The sequence below is a fragment of the Palaemon carinicauda genome, chromosome 1 (assembly GCF_036898095.1).
Source record: "Palaemon carinicauda isolate YSFRI2023 chromosome 1, ASM3689809v2, whole genome shotgun sequence".
In the NCBI taxonomy this organism is placed as follows: domain Eukaryota; kingdom Metazoa; phylum Arthropoda; class Malacostraca; order Decapoda; family Palaemonidae; genus Palaemon; species Palaemon carinicauda.
This window is the reverse complement of record NC_090725.1, coordinates 183,030,122-183,036,275: the sequence shown is the minus strand read 5'-3', so window position 1 is coordinate 183,036,275 and position 6,154 is coordinate 183,030,122.

Here is a 6,154-nt window from a genome sequence, read left to right as displayed (position 1 = left end):
CTGAATTATTCGTCTCTCATAGATTAAACACATTTCATACATTTGTTTAAGCAATAAACACTTAATTTAAACATATCTTAGAAATGACTTAATTAGATAATTGGATTTCTAATAACATTAAAAAAAGGAATAAAGGTAAAAATAACATGTTATCATATATTTCCATACATTTATTCTAGCGATACGCTCTTCGTACATCAAACATGTTGTCATATATTTCCATACATTTGTTCTAGCGATACACTCTTAGTACATCAAACAGGTTATCATATATTTCCATACATTTATTCTAGCGATACACACTTCGTACATCTTCTAAGAATGACACAAATAGATCATTGTAATGACTCTTCTATAAAACATGTTCGATGGTTAGGTGCGGGGCTCTGGGACGCTGGTCACGCGGTAGACCTCACCCTCCACTTGGGTAGGCACCATATGGCGGTAGACCTCACACTATAGTAGCACCTATACATATATATATATATATATATATATATATATATATATATATATATATATATATATATATATGGAATAACTGCCGAGATGATACTGACCGAAAATTAAGTGACTTGCAGAGTACTTACAATTTTATTCTATAGAATGTGGCATGCAGAGATAAAACTTGATGAAGGGGAGCTAGTAGTGTTAGTGAAAATAGCAAAAAAGAAAAGAGACCTGACTGATTGCAAAAGAAGCATAACGCTAGCGTCAGTTGTTGAGAAAATCTATAGTATGCTTATTCTAAAGGGACTGGAGAGAGAGATTGAAGAAAATCTGAGAGATGGACAATAAGGGCTTGGAAATATACAGGAACAACAACATACATATAATCTTATGTGTGTGAATGTGTGTCTGATGTATATGATATACACTTATTTAACGAAAGGACTGTTTCAAAGACAATTAAATCAGTACAATCTTATAGACTCGTCCTTACAATGAGGCCTTTATGATGAATCACATATGTAATAAAAGCAGTAATCAAACAATGGATTTACAGCCTTGCACTGACGTAAAAAAGCCAAAAATAAATTTTTAGGTGATATGGCCATGTCGTCCTGGTGGAAGGTTCCTTTAGGCAGCTTTCTAAGGGATATATGTCTACAATGATACTCCCAGAGAATTGACCACAGGTCTCCAGAATTCTAACTCCTGGTGCGAGTATCCTTAAAATAACTCTTAAGGATATCGAATATCAGGGGACGTATTTCTTGATACGACACGTGGCAATCTTCACCCCGAATAGAGTTTTCGCTCTGAGGAGTAAGAGTGGCGAATTAGAAGGGAAGCCGTTATTCCTTGTTGCAATTAAGCATGGATAGCCCCAGATAGAATAGTTTCGGGTGGGGATTTGTTACATATATGTCTACTCCTTTTTAAAAAGGAGGGTGGGTCCATTAGGACGACATGGCCATATCACCCAAAAATAGATTTTTCGCTTTGCTCAAAATCCGTTTTTTGGGCTCAGCCATGTCGTCCTGATGGAAGTTTACCAGAGAAATACTTGAAAGTACTATATCTGTGGGTTTGTATAAGTGCCTCTACTTTGAATGAGTTCCTTATATGCTCTCCTAGACCTTTATATATGACAGTACTGTTATTTGTCATATCCACTAAGCTTGGGACTAGCTTAGGGCTTCCTGCCCCTTGCAGGGAAAGTGTCGACTTCGACTATAAGGATTCAAAGTTTGTATCTCCATAGGGACGGACGGTAAATCTTAGAGATTACCCTTTATCCCTTGGAAATCTGTACTCTGATTTCAAGTTGGGCCCTTCTAGGGCTTAATTAAAAGTCTAGTATGCTTTATTCGTCTGTTACTGAGATAGCATCAATAAGACGCAAATACGTTCAGTATTTCGCCTTGTAGCTAAATTATCAATTGTAGTTACAATCAGGTATGAATCTGATCCGGCATTGAAAACACATCAGAGTCCATATTTTTCTCCTTTTGGGAAAATATGTAATTTCATCGAAATGATGCCACTCAATAGAGATGTGAAACCAAATCTGACTGACCTGTACAGATTTTGGAAATGCATGAACACCGTGACGCAACATTCACTCGGCACTGGTGTTATCGGTCAGATATGCACCTATGTAGAACGGTGTGTTAATCATATTTATGATTTGCACTTGAGGGTAAATGTACCCATGCACCCAATGCACTGGATAGTCTCAAAGCAGTTCACTGTTCATCGCAGGCTTAGACGATGGGTTCTTTAGAGCTACCCGCCGCCATCACAACATGTCTTATCTTATGTACTTGCTTTGAATAGTGTTGCAAGAAGTTCCATGAAGAAGCAATTTTCTTAGGATCATGAACTGCGGGTGAGCTGTCAGGATCCGCTCTGCGAATAAGTAGGTGAGTACTGCTCTTAGTTAATTTACGGAGAGCTTTTTGATCCTGAGTTATCACCTCGGAGAAGCTGTCCTTCCTTGAAGTCTGAAGTTCTACGAAGATAGACCTTAAGACCCCCTAATGGGCATAGGGAGACATCTTCCTTCAGTGGGCATATTCTCCAAGGACCACACCTTTTGGTGGGCAGCCCGTTTTGGCGAGAAAAAATAGGATCGGGAAAGGATTCAGTTCTCCCTCTTCTGTGAACTGAATATGGCTTATATTTCATTAACTCTAGCCCCTGAGGCTCTTGCGAACAGAAAATTGACTTTCTGTATTAGCTCGTTTAGAGTACAATCCTCAATGTTTAGGTTCGAAGCATAGTGTAAGACTTTGACCAACGACCATGTAATGGGCTTTGGAGGGGTTGTCGGCTTGGGTCTATTGTTTGCTTTGGTACCTTAAAAAAAGGTTTTGCTTATGAGGTTCGTCTCAAATGCGTATAGAAGAGGTCTAGTCAAGGCCGACTTACACGTGGTTATTGTAGTGGAAGTCAGGCCTCGTTAAGTAGGTAAAAGAAGAGAGACAGAAAACTTTGAAATTTCTGTTGGTCACCTTGTTTTCACGAGGGGTGCCCCTTTCTTCCAAGACAATTCACATTGTCTCCTGGTTGGACTTGACTTGTACTCTACAATGAAGTCGGTCACATCCTTCGAGATCCCGAACTTTTGTTCACTGTTAGGGCGAAATAATCCTGAAATGCAGGTTGTGGTTCTCGGGGATGAAATGTAACAGCCGACTTCTGCACCAGATTTGATAAAACTGGGTACGGCAGAGGAAACAGCTACAGTTTCAATTCTAGAATTAAAGGGAACCATTGTTTTTGGGCCATTTGGGGGCCACTACAGGAGCTGTTCCTTTGCAGGATACTAGCTTATCAAGTACTTTTAGCAGGAAATTGATTGGTGGAAGCAAATACATTCGATTCCATCCGTTCCAGTTGAAAGACATGACGTCTATCGCTTCCGCTTAAGGTTCTCGTAAAGGGCTCCTAGTTCTTGCTGTAGCTCGTTGCGAAGAGGTCAATCTGCAGTTCCGGGACTTTTATAGAGAATAAAGGAGAATGAGTCTGCATCTAGGAACCATTCTGTCTCTATCGGCTTTCGCCTGGATAGAGCATCCGCCGTCAGATCACGGAACCCTTGAAGGTGAACTGCTTGATAATGCCATTTACTCTTCCTTGCCAGACGGAGGATGTCTAATATCACATGGTTGATATGAGGTGAACTTGAGCCTTGTCGATTAGACATATTACTATCACCTCGTTGTTGAGAGCCAATCTGAAGTGGACTGTTCTGCAAGGGGAGAGTCTCCTCAACGTCAGGAGGACTGTCATAGCCTCCAAGATGTTGATGTGAAAGTTTTTGAACTGGAATGATCAATTTCTTGCACTTTCCTTACATACGGATGGCCTTCCCGTTCTTTCAGGGAGGCTTCCTTGTGTATCGCCACTGATGTTTGTGGTGGTTGCAAGAAAATTGTCTGTGCTAGGCTCTTAATCATTGACCACGGCCTCAATAGCGTACGCAATCGGGTCGGTGTCAAACTTGTTGATCTCTTCGAGCGTTTGATGCGTATCTTCTCCAGACTCCTGGTGCATCCTTTAGCTGTGCTTCTTAGCACCGGGTCTGTCACTATTGTGAACCAGAGAGAGCCCAGTGCTCTGTCCTGTTGGCATTTTGAAATCCTCTTGTGTTGTATTAGTCTCCTGATAGATACCACTATTTTTCTCCCCTTCTTTAATAAAATGGAGAGGTATTGTGACTGCAAGTTCCCATGGATTCACAACCATTGAAACTGTGAGCTGGAAAAAAGCGAGACTTCTAGCGACTGGTCTTGAGGCCCAGGTGTTCCAGGAACTGGATCACCTTTCCAGTCGCTTGCGGACAAGTAGTCTTGGATGCTGCCCGCTCCCGCCAATCGACCAGGTATGCTACTACCTGTACTTCTTTGGAGTGCAGGTGCTGGACGATCGTATCCATGAATTTTGTGAATACCTTTGGGGCTATATTTATTCCAAAGGGCATGGCTATGAAGACAAATTTTGTCTTCTGTAGCCTGAATCCTAGGTGGGAGGAGAGGGGGCAACTGACTGGTAGGTGCCGGAAAGTAACTGCCAGGTCTATTGAGACTGTGTATGCCCCTTTTTTGGTAGAAGGGTCCTTATGTGTTGCAATGTAAGCATTCGGAACTTGTTGTTCTCCATGAACTTGTTGAGTGGAGACAAGTCTAGAATGACTCTGGGTTTATCCGAGTCTTTCTTGGGAACACACAACAGCCTTCCCTGGAATTTTGATGGGCTTCGCTTTTCTCATTACCTTCTTATTCAAGAGTTCTGAAGTATATTCTTCCAATAAGGGGGTGAAGTGTTGAAAGAATTTTGGTAAAGTGGGGTGGGTTTTGTTCCATTTCCAACCAAGTCCATTGGTAAATTGGCAGTGGACCAGGGATCGAAGGTCCAACGATCCCGAAAGTGGAAAAATCTGCCTCCTACCTGGAACCTCTTATTGTTTAGAGGTTCCAGAGGACTTGTTTCCGTGACCGCGTCCTCCTCCATCTTTGGGAGGTTTCCGGAGGATCCTCTTCTTGGATCCTTAGATTTGTAGGGCCAAAAGGTGGTCGAGTGCCTTTCAAAGCCTGGATTAAACACAAGCTGTTGAGGGGCCATCTGGAAGGTGGTTTGTGGTTGGGCTACCATTTGAGGCACCGTGGTCATGGTCATGGTTGGAAATTGTGCCGTTCTAATGATGATTTCCTCTTTGAGGACATGCCCCACTTTTGGAGCAGGTTCCCATTCTCTGTGGTGGCTTCGGTAATGACTTCTCGGATCATTTCCTTTGGGAAAGGTCTATGCCCCAGATACATGATGAAATCAGTTTTCTGGGTTCGTGTTTCACAGTTGAAGCGGCAAACACATGGTCTCTACCGGTCCTTTTTTGACCTGAGAAAAAACCTACAAATCCATCACAAGTATGGGGCGTTACTTTGGAGTTATTATAACCAGCCCCTTTCTGGGTCTTGGTAAGGATGGCTTGGGCCTTGTCATGTTCGTGGAAAATGACTTCCTTCGATATTGCCTCCTCGCGGGATGTAGGTTCATCTTGTAGTCTCACGAAACAATCTGGGTACGCTGAAAGCTCGGCCAGAATTGAAGCTCTTCAAGGGGATTGGGCCCCAGCTTCTAGGAGATATAAAGCTTCCTATTCAACCTGGGCATGTGTTCCGTCTACCCCCAGGGTTGGTTTGGAACAGTGAGGGAGGACTGATATTTTAGGTAGCTTAGCGTAGCCCCTGGAAGCGCCAGGCATTTCCTTCCCTGTACCTCTCTTTTCCTCACTTTGAGATCTTGCTTATTCTCCTCTTGTTCCTTCCGGAACAGTGTCAGCATCTGCTGGATCGACTCTAGGAGCGTTTCGCTGCTGCCAAACTGTCTAGCCAGTTATGGAGTTGGGACTGGAGAGGTTGACGGCATAAGTTAATATGCCGGCACAGTGAGCTGAGGTACCTCAGTCATTGTCAAAACGGATCCTTCTTTCTCCATGCGTGATTGAACCACTCCTTATACAGGGCCTTCTTGCAGTAGGTCCTGTTTGGTATCAATGGAAGCCTCTGGCATCCGATCTTGGTGGACGTCCAAGCCTTGTAGTGCCTGTTGATATCCGTGTCCACCATTCGTTGGATAGAGGGAGGCTGGATCTGTGCCTGAGGCACAAACGTACTCGATTGAGCCTTAGGGAACAGTAGGCACT